Here is an 18,510-nt window from a genome sequence, read left to right as displayed (position 1 = left end):
ACCACATCCTCTGGCAGCTCATTCCATACACATACCACCCTCTGTGTGAAAACGTTGCTCCTTAGGTCTCTTTTATATCTTTCCCCTCTCACCCTAAACCAATGCCCACTAGTTCTGGACTCCTGACCCCAGGGAAAATACTTTGCCTATTTACCTTATCCATGCCCCTCATAATTTTGTAAACCTCAATAAGGTAACCCCTCAGCCTCCGATGTTCCAGGGAAAACAGCCCCAGCCTGTTCAGCCTCTCCCTATAGCTCAAACCCTCCAAAGTCGTTCAATGAATTGAAGCCACACCAAAATGAACAACTGATGCAGTGCCAAGACCAGTGAGCATGAGTGGTGTAGCATTATGCTAAATGGCTGACACTATAGATCATCGGCAGCAGTTTAACACTTCATGTTTCACTATTCGGTCATCGATCATTTGCGCAAACAAACCCTACTATTTTCTTTTTAAATGTGAAGCTTTGTCAGGCCAAAAGAACCAATAGGAAATGGGGACATGAGTAGGCCATTCAGCCCCTCCAGTCTGCTCTATCTTTCCATAGGATCATATTCTTAACGTTCACTTTTCTGCCTTCTCCCTGGATTTCGCGATTGATCAAGAATCTCTCTGTCTCAGCCTTAAATATACACAAGGACTCTGCCCCCTCAGACGTCTCTGTGGCAAAGCGATCCAAAGACTCACAATTCTCCAAGAGAAGAAATTCCTCTCCATCTCAGCCTCACATTGGTATCCCATTATTCACCTGCACCTGGACCCTCCCACATGGGGAATGGACCTCTCAGCATTTACCCTGACAAGTCCCGTAACTTTCAATGAGATCACCTCTCATCCTTCTAAGTTCCAGTAAGTAGCATCACAACCTGTTGCTCCCAAGAGGTGTGTATGTCAGTGGAAGACCCTGTGCCATTTAAGCCCTGAGACAACTAGAGACTGTCTCCCAATGGAAGTGTCATCAACAACGATGTGCATTTATGTAGCACCTTTTCACTGAACAAACCACTGCAAGGTACTTCACCAGAGCGTTGTTAAATGCTGAGCCCGATCAGGAGGTATTATGCAGGTGAGCCAAAGCTCTGTAACATCACATACTTGAGAAAGTTTCTAGGTCAGTGAAACCTCCCAAGAGGCTGAACAGAATTGCAGATGAGCTGCCCACATCTGTAAGCTGGAGTTTAAGGTGACAGGAGGAAAACCAATTGGTCATAGCACTGCCTGAACGCCGTCTCAAAGCACAGTTCCTTGTCAGATGCTGTTAATTGATGAATTTCAGAACACGTAGTGAACGACCTGTCAGGGTTCAGAGACCATGACTGAACATTCAGCAATTTTCCATCAACTCTTTTACAACTTTTACAAAGAATTTTAGACATATTACTTCTCAGTATAATGGAAGTGCATGTCCTGCATGTTTTGGACACAGTGAAATTTTAAATACACTTATAAAGAGCTCAGGCAGAGATTTAGTTCAAGTTGATGCAGATTAGGAAGTGCTATTGAGGGTGAGAGATTTAAAGGGAACATTATGTGTGGGTTATTGGAATACAAAATGGGAAAATCCCAAATGGCCCATTGAATATTGAAATGCTGAATGGACCTCTCTAATTTCAAACGAATGTTGATCTTGCTTATGTGCGGCTCCTGTACAGCTATAACCTTGTAATCCTCATTATGTCTAAACATCCTATGTCCTTACATGTTATGATCTGCCTGTACTTCCTAGTGAAGGGCTTATGCCCGAAACATCGATTCTCCTGCTCCTCGGATGCTGCCTGACTGTTAGTGCTTTTCCAGCATCACACTCTCAACTGCCTGTACTTCTCGCAAAACAAAACTTTTCACTGTACTTAGTACATGTGACAACACTCAATCAAATCAAAAGAATACACTCTCACTCCGCTTTGCACACAGTCAATGGTGTGGATTCCTTGACTCACTGTCACATCTGTGACTGGTTAAACTCGATGTACGATCTAACCCTTTAATCCTTGCTCTAAAATAACAGAGAAGCAATCAATAAGGGATGACCTCCTTGTTTCAGTACTTTTCCTTTCTTCCAAGTCCAGCACAGGAACACTTTTTTACAAAGGTTGATAGTGGTTGCCACTCAAGAGTATTTTTTATAAAAGTTCTTTTTAATTGAATTTGTGTCTCAATATTTGTCCCCATAATATTAGCGTGCATTACTAAAACAGTGCTGGAAAATGGGATTAGATTTGGTTAAGTGCCTGTTTTTGACCAACACAGAGTCATAGTCACACAGCACGGAAACAGATCCTTCGGTCCAACCAGTCCATGCCAAATATAAACTAGACCCACCTGCCTGCGCTTGGCCCATATCCCTCCAAACCTTTCTTCTTCAGGAACTTATCTAAATGTCTTTTAAACACTTAACTATACCCACATCCACCACTTCCTCTGGAATTTCATTCAATGCACTGTGTAAAAAGATTGCCCTGCATTTCCTTTTTAAACCTTTCTCCTCTCATCTTAAAATATGCCCCCAGTCTTGAAATCCTCCACCCTAGAGAAAAGACACCTGCCATTCACCTTATCTATATCCTTCGTGATTTATAAATCTCTATAAGGTCACCCCTCAACCTCCTACTCTCCAGAGAAAACAGCCCCAGCCTATCAAGCCTCTCCTTATAATTCAAACCCTCCATTCCTGGCAACATCCCGGTAAATCTCTTTTGAACCCTCTCCAGCTTAATAATATCTTTCGCATAACAGGGTGACCAGAAATTCAAACTGTACTCCAGAAGAGGCCTCACCAACATCCTGTACAACCTCAACATAACATCCCAACTCCTAAATTCAAAGGTTTGAGCAATGATGGACCAAAGGGTCTTTTTCTATGCTGTAGACCTTTATCACTCTACGACCACTTTATCACCACCTCTCCCTGTACAGGGTCTAACTAATGGGCTGAATAGCCTATTTTTCTCTGGAGAATTCCTACATTGTATCCAACGAGATTCCAAATGATATTTCTAAGGCCTGAATTAAAGCGGGAGATGCACAAGATTGTAATAGTGAAGTGAATCGTACAAATGACTTTTGTAACTCCTGGAGGGAGTGAACAGGTTATTGTTGAAGTGTCTATTATCAAAGTTTACCAAGTGAGTAATGGACAGTGCTGCGCATCTGTCCCCAAAATATTGAGCAAGAGTTATTTGCATCATCTGGAAAATTAAACTGTGGAAAATTAACAGATTCAGACCAAAGAAAACATGCTGCCAAGTCATGCTAGACAGCCGAGTGAATTTGACCAGATGCTCATATTTTTAGTTTTTAGTTTTTACACAAAGTAGCTGGAAGCAAGTCAGTCTCTTTTTATCAAACAAATTTACCATCCAGCAAGTGGAAATGTTAACCCATGAGTGAATACATAGTCACGTGCAATTTAATCCGGAATGAGATGGGGAATTTGCTTAGCAGCAAGTTGGACATTGGGTTTGAATTGTTGAGTGTGAAAGCACATGGGGAAGGATGTGCCAGAACATTCCTCTGTCAAAATAAATATAAACCAGTTGATATGCCGAAAATGATGTACAAATGCCTCTGTTTCCATATTCAAACTCTGACTCTCTCGCAATTCCAACTGTGCGGTTATGTGTAATTCAGACTTAGATCCTGCCTCAGCTGAGGGCCACACTCTCTCAGAATTGCAAAGGATCCACTCTGTACTACATCCGCAGGAGAATTCATAGTCTCAACAAACAGTATTTCAATTCCGTCTCAAACATCAAAAACTATAAGTACAACAAACTTTGATCCACCCACCTCCATAACCAGCGCCCCTCAAACATTCCAGAAGATTCCCCTGGCCTCGGAAATGCCATTAGCCATGCGGCTAATGCAGCTACCACCCCCACGCTGATTGATGATGTCACTTCCGCCCCCATCATGGCCACTCCCACAGCCACTTCCGGCCCTCACATCATCGCTGATGCCACACGCTCAGTGACTTCCACCACCCCTACTGCTGTGTCTGCCACCACTTCCGCCCCCACCAGAGCCACTCACCTGCATTCAGCTGACACGCCCCCCACAGACTCCACTGTCACTATCCCCAACCCCCAGAACCCTGAGGGGAACACTACCCCTGCTTATGACTCCATCCCCATTTCCCCCACCATCACACCCACTCCAGTTACTGGCTCCACCCCCACTCCCAGCTGCACACCCACACCAGATCCCAGCTCCCAGCCCTGCCGAGTTTTCACCATCCCTCCAGACCTCCCCCTCACTGATGACGAATGATCAGTCCTCAATTTCATCCCCCTCCATCCACGCATCAATGAATTTAATACACACCGTGACGTTGACCAATTCTTCTGTCGCCTCCGCCTCCAAGCTTACTTTCACAATCAGGATTCCCGCCCACCTTCCGAGGACCCCTTCGCCCACCTCCAACACACTGCATCCACCTGGACACCCCGCGCTGGCCTATTACCTGCCCTCGACCTCTTCATTTCCAACTGCCGCTGGGACGTTAACCGCCTCAACCTGTCTACCCCCCCTCCCCCACTCTAACCTCTCACCCTCACAATGCGCAGCCCTCCAATCCCACTGCTCCGATCCCAAACTCACCATTAAGCCAGCGGATGAAGGGGGTGCAGTGGTAGTCTGGCACACTGACCTTTACACCGCTAAAGCCAAACGCCAACTCGAGGACACCTCTTCCTACTGCCCCCTCGACCATGATCCCACCCCCCATCACCAAGCCATCATCATCCAGACCATACAGAACCTCATCACCTCAGGAGATCTCCGACCCACAGCTTCTAATCTCATAGTCCGGGAACCCCGCACTGCCCGGTTCTACCTCCTTCTCAAGATCCACAAGCCTGACCACCCTGGCTGACCCATTGTCTCAGCATGCTTATGCCCCACTGAACTCATCTCTACCTACCTCGACACTGTCCTATCACCCCTAGGCCAGGAATTTCCCACATATGTTCAAGACACCACCCACGCCCTCCACTTCCTCCAAGACTTCCGTTTCCCCGGCCCCCAATGCCTCATCTTCACCATGGATATCCAATCCCTCTACACCGCCATCCGGCATGACCAGGGCCTCCAAGCCCTCCATTTTTTCCTCTCCAGATGTCCCCAACAGTACCCTTCCACCGACACTCTCATTCGTTTGGCCGAACTGGTCCTCACCCTTAACAATTTCTCCTTTGAATCCTCCCACTTCCTCCAGACCAAAGGGGTAGCCATGGGCACACGTATGGGCCCCAGCTATGCTTGTCTCTTTGTTGGCTACATAGAACAGTTGATCTTCCGTAATTACACCAGCACCACTCCCACCTCTTCCTCCGCTACATTGATGACTGCATTGGCGCCACCTCGTGCTCCCACGAGGAGGTTGAGCAATTCATCAACTTCACCAACACATTCCACCCTGACCTTAAATTTACCTGGACCATCTCTGACATCTCCCTCCCCTTCCTGGACCTCTCCATCTCCATTAATGACGACCGACTTGACACTGACATCTTTTACAAACCCACCGACTCCCACAGCTACCTGGATTACATCTCTTCCCACTCTATATCTTGCAAAAATGCCATCCCGTATTCCCAATTCCTCCGCCTCCGCCGTATCTGCTCCCAGGAGGACCAGTTCCACCATAGAACACGCCAGATGGCCTCCTTCTTTAGAGACCGCAATTTCCCTTCCCATGTGGTTAAAGATGCCCTCCAACGCATCTCGTCTACATCCCGCACCTCCGCCCTCAGACCACACCCCTCCAACCGTAACAAGGACAGAACGCCCCTGGTGCTCACCTTCCACCCTACCAACCTTCGCATAAACCAAATCATCCGCCGACATTTCCCCCACCTCCAAAAAGACCCCACCACCAGGGATATATTTCGCTCCCCTTCCTTTTCCGCCTTCCGCAAAGACCGTTCCCTCCGTGACTACCTGGTCAGGTCCACGCCCCCCTACGACCCACCCTACCATCCTGGCACTTTCCCCCGCCACCGCAGGAACTGTAAAACCTGTGCCCACACCTCCTCCCTCACCTCTATCCAAGGCCCTAAAGGAGACTTCTACATCCATCAAAGTTTTACCTGCACATCCATTAATATCATTTATTGTATCTGTTGCTCCCGATGCGATCTCCTCTACATTGGGGAGACTGGGCGCCTCCTAGCAGAGTGCTTTAGGGAACATCTCCGAGACACCCGCACCAATCAACCACACCGCCCCATGGCCCGACATTTCAACTCCCCCTCCCACTCTGCTGAGGACATGGAGGTCCTGGGTCTCCTTCACCGCTGCTCCCTCACCACCAGACACCTGGAGGAAGAACGCCTCATCTTCCATCTCAGAACACTTCAACCCCAGGGCATCAATGTGGACTTCAACAGCTTCCTCATTTACCCTTTCCCCCACCTCACCCTAGTTTCAAACTTCCAGTTCAGCACTGTCCCCATGACTTGTCTGGACTTGTCCTACCTGCCTAGCTCCTTTTCCACCTATCCACTCCACCCTCTCCTCCCTGACCTATCACCTTCATCCCCTCCCCCACTTACCCATTGTACTCTATGCTACTTTCTCCCCACCCCCACCCTCCTCTAGCTTATCTCTCCACGCTTCAGGCTCACTGCCTTTATTCCTGATGAAGGGCTTTTGCTCGAAACGTTGATTTCGCTGCTCGTTGGATGCTGCCTGAACTGCTGTGCTCTTCCAGCACCACTGATCCAGAATCTGGTTTCCAGCATCTGCAGTCATTGTTTTTACCCCTTAGATCTGTAGTCACCAAGTTTTCAATATTTATCATATTGTAATTCTCATCACACCCAGCTAATTCACAAGGCCTTTCTCTCCACACCAATCAGCCCTGGATTTACTCTTTAAATCTGGGTACCTCCCACCCCACTTTCCCTTGGATGGAAGAGGAGGATTGAGATTTCTAATAGCTGGAGTTTCCCTTGACTCAATTGAGGACTTTTCTCTCTCTCTAAGCAATGCAGCCCAATGCTTGTGTGTTCCATTGTTTGTGCAGAGAGTCTCACAGCTAATGTTCACAGGATGTGCTCAGAAATCCCATCAGCTGACGGTCCATGTTGAGGGCAGCCAGCTCTCTGATTTATGTCAAGCTCATATTTCCTTATTGTTTAAGTCGTGTACTTTAGCTCCATTAGGGGAGTTCCTCTGAAACCAGCCTTTTCATTATGAATTGCTCCAGGGTTGGTGTGCTGAGGAATGCATGTGTTAATGGCCTTCCCTGACAAATTAGACCGTTTGAGAGCATGTACCGGGGGCTGCTTGCTTCTCTAGATGCTACCCTGGTCTGCTGGCATTCGGCAAGGTCGCCAATTTGCGATATTTTCTCCTTTGATTGCTGAGTCGACAGATGATCAGATAAATAAAGGAAGGTGATACCAGAAAGATACAGAATTTTGGTGTCTCCCTGTCAGCCCCAGGATAACGTGATCTATTGCCAACACCAACCCCAAGGCCATGTGAGTGATCTCAAAGAGCAAAGGACCATGTTGGTCAAAATGCTCGCTCTTAATTTGTGTACCGATCTTCCCCACCCCCCATCCCATGGGGCCGATTCCAGAGTTCCAGCAACATCCGTCAATGCCTGAAGGGGCCAAAAACAACACCTAGCATTCTTGCCACAGAGAGTGAATCACAGAATCCCTATAGTGTGGAAACGGGCCATTCGGCCCAACAAGTTCACACCCACCCTCCGAAGAGTAACCCACCCAGACCTATTACTCGACATTTGCCCTGATCAATGCACCAAACCTACACATCCATGAACACTATGAGCAGTTCACCCTAACCTGCACACCTTTGGAATGTGGGAGGAAACCAAAGTGTATGGAGGAAACCCATGCAGACACGGGGAGAATGTGCAACCCCTACCTCTCAGATGCTCGAGGCTGGAATTGAACCTGGGTCCCTAGCACTGGGAAGCAGCAGTGCTGACCACTGAGCCATGGTGCCACCCAGGGTGCTGCCAAGTATCTGAAACACTTGGCCAGGAACATACATGCAGCCACAGAGAAAGGCACAGTGCGAGACTTACTGTTGTCTGTGGGAACTGGCTATGATGGGATTGGCCACCACATTTACATATCAAACAAGAAAGTAACTCATTGCATGTACAATGGTTTGTAACCCGACTGAGAGCTCCTGAAACGATGCTGCTTTCTATACACTGTTTTGTTTATTTATCTTTGTCATATAGGGCAACATTGGCAGTTATTGACTACCCCCCCCGAGCAGTGGGCCCTTTTGATGAATGTGCACTCATAGAGTCACAGAGATGTACAGCAGGGAAACAGACCTTTCGGTTCAACTCATCCATGCCGACCAGATATCCCAACTTCCTTTGTGCTTCCAAAGGACTTCTCCAATGGGTATAAACTGCACTCATCTAAGAGTAAAGGGCTATAATGGATTAAGAAACAAACACGAGGTGAAATTGGAAGATTTTCCCACAAGCCCTATCTCTCGGCATATGAGCAGATGCTGAGCATGAGCTGTGACTCAGTGAGTAATGAGTGCCTCTTGTCCCAGAAGGTTGCTAGTTTAAGTCCCATCTTCAGAGTTCGGCCAACACTACAGAGCGAGTAAAATCAAATTATAGAATGTCTGCCCAGATGGTTTCCAATCACCCCATCATGTCCATGCTGACCCTCTCTGCTAGAGAGATCTAGTTTATCCCACTCTCTCCAGCCACCTCAGTCAGCTCTTTTTCCAAGTCTCCCTCTCAGGGACATTGCTCCAGTTTTACCATCTTGTCTAGGTCATGGACACCCCTCATCCTTGGAGTGTTGCACTGTTTGGTTAAGACACGAAGACACTAAAGCAACAATCCCACCCCACCAACCCCTCCCCCCCCACCCTCCCGCCGATGTAAAAGACACTCTGTTTCCCACTTGTGTAGCATTACTCTCCCTAACCACCTCCATACTACAGTGCCTCAGCCAAAACAGATCTCCCAACAGATGTTCTGGTCATGACTGCTTTGCTGTTTGTTGGACCTCACTGTAACAGTATTGGCTGACATTGTTCCCATATTACTGCAGAGACCATCATTTGTCTGGAATGTCCTGAGGTTGTGAAAAACGATGCTGCACAATGTCAACATTGTCCTTCTTTCTTTACCATTCACTAGAATTAAACAGCCATAGAGTCAGAGAGTCAGAGAGTTATAGGGTCATAGAGTCAGAGAGTTATAGAGTCAGAGAGTTATAGGGTCATAGAGTCAGAGAGTTATAGAGTCAGAGAGTTACAGAGTCATAGGGTCAGAAGTTATAGGGTCATAGAGTCAGAGAGTTATACAGTCAGAGAGTTACAGAGTCATAGAGTCAGAGAGTTATAGGGTCATAGGGTCAGAGAGTTATAGGGTCATAGAGTCAGAGAGTTACAGAGTCATAGAGTCAGAGAGTTATAGAGTCAGAGAGTTATAGGGTCATAGAGTCAGAGAGTTATAGAGTCATAGAGTCAGGAGTTATAGGGTCATAGAGTCAGAGAGTTATAGAGTCAGAGAGTCAGAGAGTTATAGGGTCATAAAGTCAGAGAGTTATAGAGTCAGAGAGTTACAGAGTCATAGAGTCAGAGAATTACAGAGTCATAGGGTCAGAAAGTTATAGGGTCATAGGGTCAGAGATTTACGGAGTCATAGAGTCAGAAAGTTATGGAGTCATAGGGTCATAGTGTCACACAGTCCCAGAGCCACTGAGTCATAGAGATACCAAGTCATAGAGTCACAGAGACACAGAATCTTAGGGTCATAGAGTGACAGAGTCACAGGGTCATAGAGTCACAGGATCATAGAGTCACAGGGTCACAGGGTCATAGAATCACAAAGTCATAGAGTCACAGAGTCATAGAGTCACAACAGAAATAGCTGGAAAAGTTCAGCAGGTCTGGCAATATCTGTAGAGAGAAATCAGAGTTAATGTTTTGGATTAAGTGACTCTTTCTCAGTTCTGCTGAGCTTTTCCAGCTATTTCTGTTTTAATTCCAATCTGTTTAGCTTTTGCTGATAAGACAATGTCTCCATTCTGGGCAGCATGTGTGGGCCTTCTCTGAACTGCCTCCAATGAAACAATATGGCCAAGCAAGCCTCTCACTTCAAGGCCGGGGCATCAAATACTGGCCTGACCGGTGATGCCCAGCTCAGCTCTAATGAAAGAATAAAACAGCAGGCAATGACAGCAAGATAATATCGTGCTTCCCTATAGTAAATTAGCTCAAAACCTACCCTCCCATCAGATCATTCAGAACAATGGCTATCCCGTACAGACCCAGAGAACTGGGAGACAGCCGAGATTCAAACAGCGTTTTGCACCCATGACACATAATGAAGTGACAGCAACATAGCAATAAAAGCCATTGAAGGATAAACCTGGCATTGCTCCTTAATTTAACTACTGAGTTTGTTTGTTCAGCTTGATTTCTGGCAAATAATTCAATATTACGAGGACTCCACCATATCAGATAAACCCTTGGCCAAATTACAATATAAATTTGAGAAGGAAATGGATTTTGACTTCCTGTGACTGAGATGCAGGTGCACCTCCAATAGCAGAGACGGTCTCAAAAGGTCTTACAGCCTTCTCAGATTGTTGCTGTTCCTCAGCAGTGGACACAGAGTTAGTTGTAAAAAAAGTGTGATCTATGGTTTGGATGCCTCAAATACCAGATTCATTACAGTTCCTGAGAGCACATGGAGTGTTAATATTTGTTATGGATTGCTTCCAGAATAATCAAAACTCTAACAAACATTACTGTCAGAGTACTATATATCAACATTCATCAACATGGGGTATGTTTACTCAAGCCAAGATTAAAAAGACAATGCTAATCTTTAAGGGAATTTATTTTTTTAAACAACTTAATTGTCCCTCCACTTAGTGATAGGTTATGTTAGATATGCACTTCAAAGATTTGGGCCTGAGTTAGGCGAATTGAGACATTTATTTCGTTTGCTGTATGGACATGAGCAATGTACAAGTATTCACTGACATCAGGAGGGCAAAAAGGGGATATGAAATAGCTTTGGCAAATGGAATTAAGGAGACTCCAAAGGGTTTTTACAAGTTCATTAAGGACAAAAGGGTAACCAGGGAGATTATAGGGCTCCTCAAAGATTAGCAAGGCAGGCTTTGTGTGGAGCTGCAGAAAATGGGGGATACTAAATGAGTATTTTGCATCAGTATTTACTGTGGAAAAAGATATGGAATTAGATTAGATTACTTACAGTGTGGAAACAGGCCCTTTGGCCCAGCAAGTCCACACTGACTCTCCAAACAGTAACCCACCCAGATCCATTCTCCTAGCTAATGCACCTAACCTACACATTCCTGAACTCTGTGGGCAATTTAGCAAGGCCAATTCACCTAACCTGCACATCTTTGGGCTGTAGGAGGAAACCCACACAGACACAGGGAGAATGTGCAAACTGCACACAGACAGTTGCCCAAGGTCCCTAGCACTGTGAGGTAGCAGTGTTAACCATTGAGCCATTTCAGCACCATGTCAGATAAGGGAGACCTCTTCATGGTAACCTCAGCTGGTGTGGGGATTGACCCCATGCTGCTGGCTTCACTCTGAGTTACAAACCAACCTTCTGACCCAACTGAGCTAACCAATAAAGCACTCTCTCAGTTTTTGTGCTGAGTGGGACCTGGAGTGGGACCCCAATCCAATGAAACTTAATTGTTTTTACACTCTATCCAGAAATGTTCTCATACACAAACGAGCGACCTTCCCAATCACCGGGACTTTGCGTTTTACTGCTTTTTAAACTGCTATACCCCAGCAGTAAAAAACACCCACCCTCCCTGTATCCAATTCAATATTTACAAGCAACGCCCATTTATTGGAGGAAGTTGGAGGTTAGGGAGAGAGGAAAGGGGCTGAATAAAAATGGAGTTGGAGGGGGAAATAAAGCACTGTATACCCCCACGGTGCCCACCTGTCTCTAAAGACATCAAGAACATTGATGGACACCGTGCTCACTCTCCAAAGACACCCTGGGCACAGATGTCACCACGGGAGAAAGTAGGCAGAGATGACCCCCTCCACTGCCCGCTGTCTGGATCTGGCCAGGCCCGGGAGCTGACCCATCAGAGGTGCCTCCAATCCACCCACACCCTTTCACATCTTGGGCCCAAAGATCAGAAGTGTGGGGCTGAAGTTCAACCAAACCCACAACAAAAGATTTCTCAAGCAACTAAAAAGGGGGAGCAGTTGCCCACAACCAATGGTCCAGGGACTGCACAGCACCACAAGGTAAACAGTTGGGCTAGGAGTCCCCTCAGTTGCCTCTTGCTACAATTGAGTCAAATGGATTCAGAGGAGTTGGTCATCCAGACTAATACTTCAGTCATGAAAAGCGCAGCAGGTCAGGCAGCATCCAAGGAACAGGAGATTCGAACTTTCGGGCATAAGCCCTTCCTGAAGATGGGCTTATGCCCGAAACGTCGAATCTCCTGTTCCTTGGGTGCTGCCTGACCTGCTGCACTTTTCCAGCAACACATTTTCAGCTCTGATCTCCAGCATCTGCAGACCTTACTTTCTCCTCTTCAATACTTCAGTCATTGCTAATTTACAGATCGCATTGTCATCGGAAGGTCGTCTCGTGCAGCAATAAATTGTCATCCCGAAAATCTGCCGAGTGGCTGTCATATTTATGCAACAGATGATTCCTTTTTTTTTCTGCTGTTTGTCAAGTTTCTCTCCTCCAGGAGAGGAAATGGGGCAGACTTTCCCATTCCTGAGTAAGTGAGTCTGGGAAGACCGGCTGGGAGAAACGATAGAAACTAATTGCACAATTTTCCAATATGGCTCGAATTCTCACTCCCTTGCTGCTGCCTTCAGCTCAATCCTACCTAACACTGACTGAGCCTCCAGTACTGATGGTGACAGACTCTCTGTATATTCAGCACTTGAGTGACCAGTGAACAACCTCAAACAAATACCAAAGGCTTAGCGTGCTTCCATGATATGAATTCACACTTTTGGCAATTAGTTAATTCTAGGCACGAATGAAATATCCTTTGCAGCTGTAAAAATACACAAATAGATAGAGAAAGACAGAGAGGTGAAAAAAAACTGCTTCCTCTGGTGGGACAGTACAGAACAAAGGGGGCTTAACCTTGACATTGGAACGATACTGTTCAGGAAGCACTCCCATATACAAAATGTAGTGGAAGACTGCAATTCTCTTCATAAAGTTGTTGAGGTTGGAGGTCAGTTGAAAATAGTAAAACTGTGACTGACAGGTTTTTGCTCAGCCAGGACATTGAGTGATATGGAACCAAGGTGGCTAAATGGATCTGAGGTAGGTCATTATATCTAATTGAATGGTGGAATAGTCTCCAGGGGCTGAGTGACCTATTCCTGTTGCTCTGCGCTTATAACAGCTGAACAAATTATTTAAGTCAGCCTGTTCACTAGAAAATGTTGATTTACCCAAATGTTCACTCCTCCCAAAATTGGCACCAACTGCATGGTGCCAGGAAATGGAAACCATTTTCTACCTTTTCCATTCTAAGCATCCAGCAATGTTGGGTCAGCTCTCGTACTGCTCTCATGTGTCAGTTGTGGACTATATCTCTCCAACATATAGTTGGAGACTTCACCTCAACAATGACCTGAGTCCAGTGTCATAGAATTAACTCTCATCATGTCAGCATGAGTCATTGAGTTTCCAGCAGTAACCTTCCGATCGTGGTCTCGCTGAGTGTGGCGATCAGTCGGTCAGTGTTTGATCGCATGAGTCTGCATGCTGTTGATGCTCACTGTGCTTGTTTGGTTAAGGCAGCTGTGACCCCATGAAGAAATAGGCAGACTGCAGAGCTGCAACATGGAGAAGACATTCTGAAGGAAATTCCTAAGTGGTACACACTTAGAAATTAGTGCCCTCCCTGTGTAGCTCCAAGATATAAAGTGTACAAAGAATTATTCAGTCATGGGGTGAGGGCATCACTGGCTATGTCAGTGTTTATTGCCCATCCCTAATTGCTCAGAGGGTCATTAAGGATCAACCACTTTACTGTTTCTTTCCCAAAAGGACATTAGTGAACCAGATGTTTTTTTCCCCTGATAATCATTTCAAGGTCACCATTAGACTCCTAATTCCAGATTGCTATCAAATTCAAATTCAGCTGGATTTGAACCCAGATCGCCAGAACATCCGGATTAGTAGTCTAGACATAACACCATGAGGTAATCACCTCCCCAGTGCTAAACACAGTTTCCAATTGTTACAACTTGTGCTCTTTTTAGTCCTTTGCCCATAGTGGGTAGAGTCTGCATAAACCTCTTGCATTTGGAAGTGTTTCACAGAGAAAGGGAGACTAGGATTTTAAGCTTCATTAGCAAGGCCAGCAAGTATTGGCTATTCTTATTTGATTTGATTTGATTATTTGTAGTCATGTGTACCTAAGTGCAGTGAAATGTTTTGTTTTGTGAGCAATACAGGCAGATCTTAGCAAACAAGGACATATAGATCATAGAGTGCTCAGACAGAGTGAGGTATACAGGGTTATACCACACAGGAGGTACACAGAGCAAGATCAACATTAGATTTGAAATTAGAGAAGCCATTCAGCAATCTAATAATGGCAGGGAAGAAGCTGTTCTTCAACCTGTTGGTGCATGTGTTCAGGTTTTTGTATCTTCTGCATGAGAAAGAGGTTGTAGGAGATCCTTATGGGGGTGGGAAGGGTCTTTATTGATGTTAGCAGCCTTTCCATGGCAACAAGAGGTGTAAATAGAGTTCACAGATGGGAGGTTGACTTCCGTGATGGTCTGGACTGTGCATATCACCTCCTGTGGTTTCTTATGATCCCAGGCAGAGCAGTTGCTGTACCAGGCTGTTATGCACCCGGTCAATACGCTCTCAATCTGCATCTGTAAAAGTCGGTGAGGGTCCTTATGGCCATGCCAAATTTCCTGAGCTGCCTGTGGAAGAAGAAGCGTTGTTGTGCCTTCCTGACTGTGGAGCGATTGTTGGTTATCGTCACTCTGAGGAACCTGACACCCTCCACCCTCTCCACCTTTGCTCCACTGATGTAGATAGAGGCATGTTCTCCTTTCTTTCTGAAGTCAATGATCGGTTGTTTTGTTTTGCTGACATTGACAGAAAGATTGTTCTCATTGCACCATCTCATCAAACCCTCTATCTCATTCCTGTATTCTGACTCAATGTTGTTTGATATGTAGCCTTCATCGGCAAACTTGCAGATGGCGTTCATTCGGAATTTGACTACACAGCCATGGATGTACAGGGAGTACAGTAGGGGGCTGATTATGCATCCTTGGGGGGCTCTCCATTGTTGAGGGCCATTGTGGAGGAGCAGTTGTCTATCTTCTGTGGATCACAAAGCTGAGGATCCAGTTGCAGAAGGCGGAGCCGAGACCAAGGTCACGGAGTTTTGAGATCAGTCTGGAGGGGATAATGGTGTTGAAGGTGTAATCAATGAGCAGGAATCTGAGGTAGGTGTCCTTGTTGTCTAGATGTTCCAAGGATGAGTGCAGGGCTAGGGAAATGGTGTCTGCTGTTACCTCAGTCGGCGAATTGCAGGGAATCAAGGTAGGCTGGCAGGCTAGAGTTGACTGGGGCCATGACCAGTCCCTTGAAGCACTTCATGACTATGGAGGTCAGAGCCACAGGGCGGTAGCCATTGAGGTACACTGCATGTGTTTTCTTTGGTACTGGGATGATGGTGGTCTTCTTGAAGCAGGCAAGGACTTCAGTCTGTAGCAAGGAGAGGTTAAAGATGTCAGCCACTACTCCCACCAACTGGTCCCCACAGGATCGGTGTGTATGGCCAGGAACGTCATCTAGGTCAGTCACTTCCCACAGGCCTGACCAGCCCTAATTACCCAGCCAGCTGTTAAAAGGCACCCACATTACTGCGAAACTGGAGTCACATGTAGGCCAGACCAGGTAAGGACAACAGCTTCCATCCTTAAAGGCTGTTTATAAACAGATGAGTTTTTACACTGTGGCTATACAGTCACTATCAGAGAAGCTTTTAAACTCAGTTCAAATTCCCACACCAGCCATGTGGGAATTGAACCTACCCTCTTAGAACGCTAGCCAGGGCGTTCAGATTACTAGGCTTGTGGCATTGCCACCGCACCACCACTGGGAATGATACCAACTAATAATGAGGCACTAACTTGTGCAAATGGGTGTAAATAGGTCTCTCACCACTCACTGGCAAGAATCTCATCTCATTCTAGACTTGTTTGGAAAATGAGACCTTTTGCTCTCGACATTAAGAAGGCCCTTGCTAGCTAGCTCATGTACTTTCTCATCATAGTCCAGCTCATTCAGAGGCTGTGAAAATTCAAGCCGTACGTTATAAGTATGATGTTTGAATTTTACAATGATCACCCCTGTGCTTATTTGCCTCCAATGGCACCCAGGCCAACATTGCCTCAATTTTAAAATTGCCACTTTTCATTTTCAAATCCTTCCAAGGCTTCATCCTCTCCCTATCTCTATAACCTCTTCCAGCCATGCAAGCCTTTGAGATGTCTATGGCCCTGCAATCCTGGCTTCCTGTACATGTCCTTCTGCTGTCTGGCCTCTAGGCACTGGAATTCCCTGCCTAATCATCTCCACCTCGTTACATCTCCCTCTCTGAATTTTTCCCTTTTCAAACATACTTCTTAAAACATAAACTTTTGACCAAATCTTTGACCATTTAATATCTGCTCAATTGGTCCAGTGTCAAATTTTGTTCAATGAGATTATTGCAAGGCAGGTTGGAATGTTTTGTCAGTTTGGGACTGTACCAAGATGCCAGCAGTTACTATTCATCATCAAAACCCAATTAATTAGTGCTGTCTGATTGTTAATTGCAGCAAATAGCTCCCTCGACAAATTCAAGATGTCTTTCGTAGATGTTGTCCATTGTGTTTTAAAGTTCTGTTTCTAACGTTAAAACTATGGAACACAATTAGAATCATAGAATCCCTATAGTGTGGAAAAGGGCCATTCATCCCATCAAGTCTGCACTGACCCTCCAAACAGAATCCCACCCAGACACAACTATCCACCCTATCCCTATATTTTCGATGGCTAGCCCACCCAGACTACATATCCCTATGGGCAATTTACCATGGTAAAACCAATGACTGCAGATGCTGGAAACCAGATTCTGGATCAGTGGTGCTGGAAGAGCACAGCAGTTCAGGCAGCATCCAACGAGCAGCGAAATCGACGTTTCAGGCAAAAGCCTTTCATCAGGAATAAAGCCTGTGCCTCAGGAATTTAGCATGGCCAATCCACCCTAACCTGCACATCTTTGGACTGTGGGTGGAAACCAGAGCACTCAGAGGAAACCCACACAGACACAGGGAGAATGTACAAACTCCACACAGAGAGTAACGTAACTGTGGGATCAAACCCAAGTCCCTTGTGCTGTGAGATTGTAGTGCTAACCACTGAACCACCTTGCCTCTATTCAACTACCTCACTTCTATTGGACATGGTTAATTTCTTAATGTAAATTTTACCATAGCCTTTCCGTAATCCACAAGAGTCCAACATTTAATTCAGCACATTCCTGCCTCAGTGAGCGATAGCCAACTCTGGCTGCAACTCCATGGAAAAGCTTCCCCACTTACAAATCAATTTGCTCACAGCAAGCGCTCACAGGCAGCAGTGGCTTCAGGACTGGCTATCCTGTTTCAGTGACAAATATGTTGGCTAGGACACCCAGGAAGATTCCACCAGTTATCTTCAAAATAAGCCCATAGTAATTTTAGCATCCACTTGAGGAGATAGATACACAATTGTTTGTCTGTGCCATTTGCTTTTGCCTCATCCCTGTCTTAAATGGGTGATCCCTTTTTTGGAAATGGTGACCCCTGGTTCTAAAGTCCACCATAAGAGGGACATCCTTTCCACACTGGTGCTGTCAAGATGCATCAATGTTTCAATCATGTTACCTGGTAATCTTCAAAACACCACAAGCCTAGAATGCCCAACCTTTCCTCATAAAAGAACTCACCTATTCCAGGTATTGGTGTAATAAATGTTGTCTGAACTGCCTCCAGTGCATTTACATTCCAAAGTCCTTCCACAAACAGCAATGTGTAATGACCAAACAGGATGTTTTAGTAAGTACAGGACAGAGCACCCTGGATAATCCCTCTTCAAAACAGTCTACTTTAGCATCCATTTGATAGACAAACAGGCATGTGGCTGTGTGATTGTTTTCTGGTTGTTCAGAGACACAGTACAAACAACAGACAGAACCTGTGATAGAAGCCTGGCCTCAATGATGAAACCACACCCACTCCTGGGAATATTTCCTTCGTCATTTTTCTTTATGCATCATTAACCACTTTACAAAATCATAACAGGAAGCTGCAACAGTTGTTGCTCAGAGGAACGTTGAGAGCGTAAAGCTCCCAGTAAATGGGACGGACAGCACAGAGAAAGGCCATTCAGCCCAACTGTTGATACCTCGCATGAGGAAATTCCTATCTGT

The 18,510-nt window shown here is 45.8% G+C and overlaps 1 long non-coding RNA gene across 1 annotated transcript in view; it reads right to left on the bottom strand.

Moving 5' to 3' along the window:
• LOC132827478 (uncharacterized) overlaps positions 1-18,241 on the bottom strand; it is a 30,665-nt gene extending 12,424 nt beyond the window's left edge. Inside the window, exon 1 of the long non-coding RNA XR_009646003.1 lies at positions 18,028-18,241. This is a non-coding gene — a long non-coding RNA (uncharacterized LOC132827478). The remainder of the gene's footprint in view (positions 1-18,027) is intronic.
• Positions 18,242-18,510: the final 269 nt, after the last annotated feature.

The sequence above is a fragment of the Hemiscyllium ocellatum genome, chromosome 24, assembly GCF_020745735.1.
Source record: "Hemiscyllium ocellatum isolate sHemOce1 chromosome 24, sHemOce1.pat.X.cur, whole genome shotgun sequence".
NCBI lineage: Eukaryota > Metazoa > Chordata > Chondrichthyes > Orectolobiformes > Hemiscylliidae > Hemiscyllium > Hemiscyllium ocellatum.
Note: the sequence above shows the minus strand (reverse complement) of the source record. Positions and strands in the feature narration are given on the sequence as shown.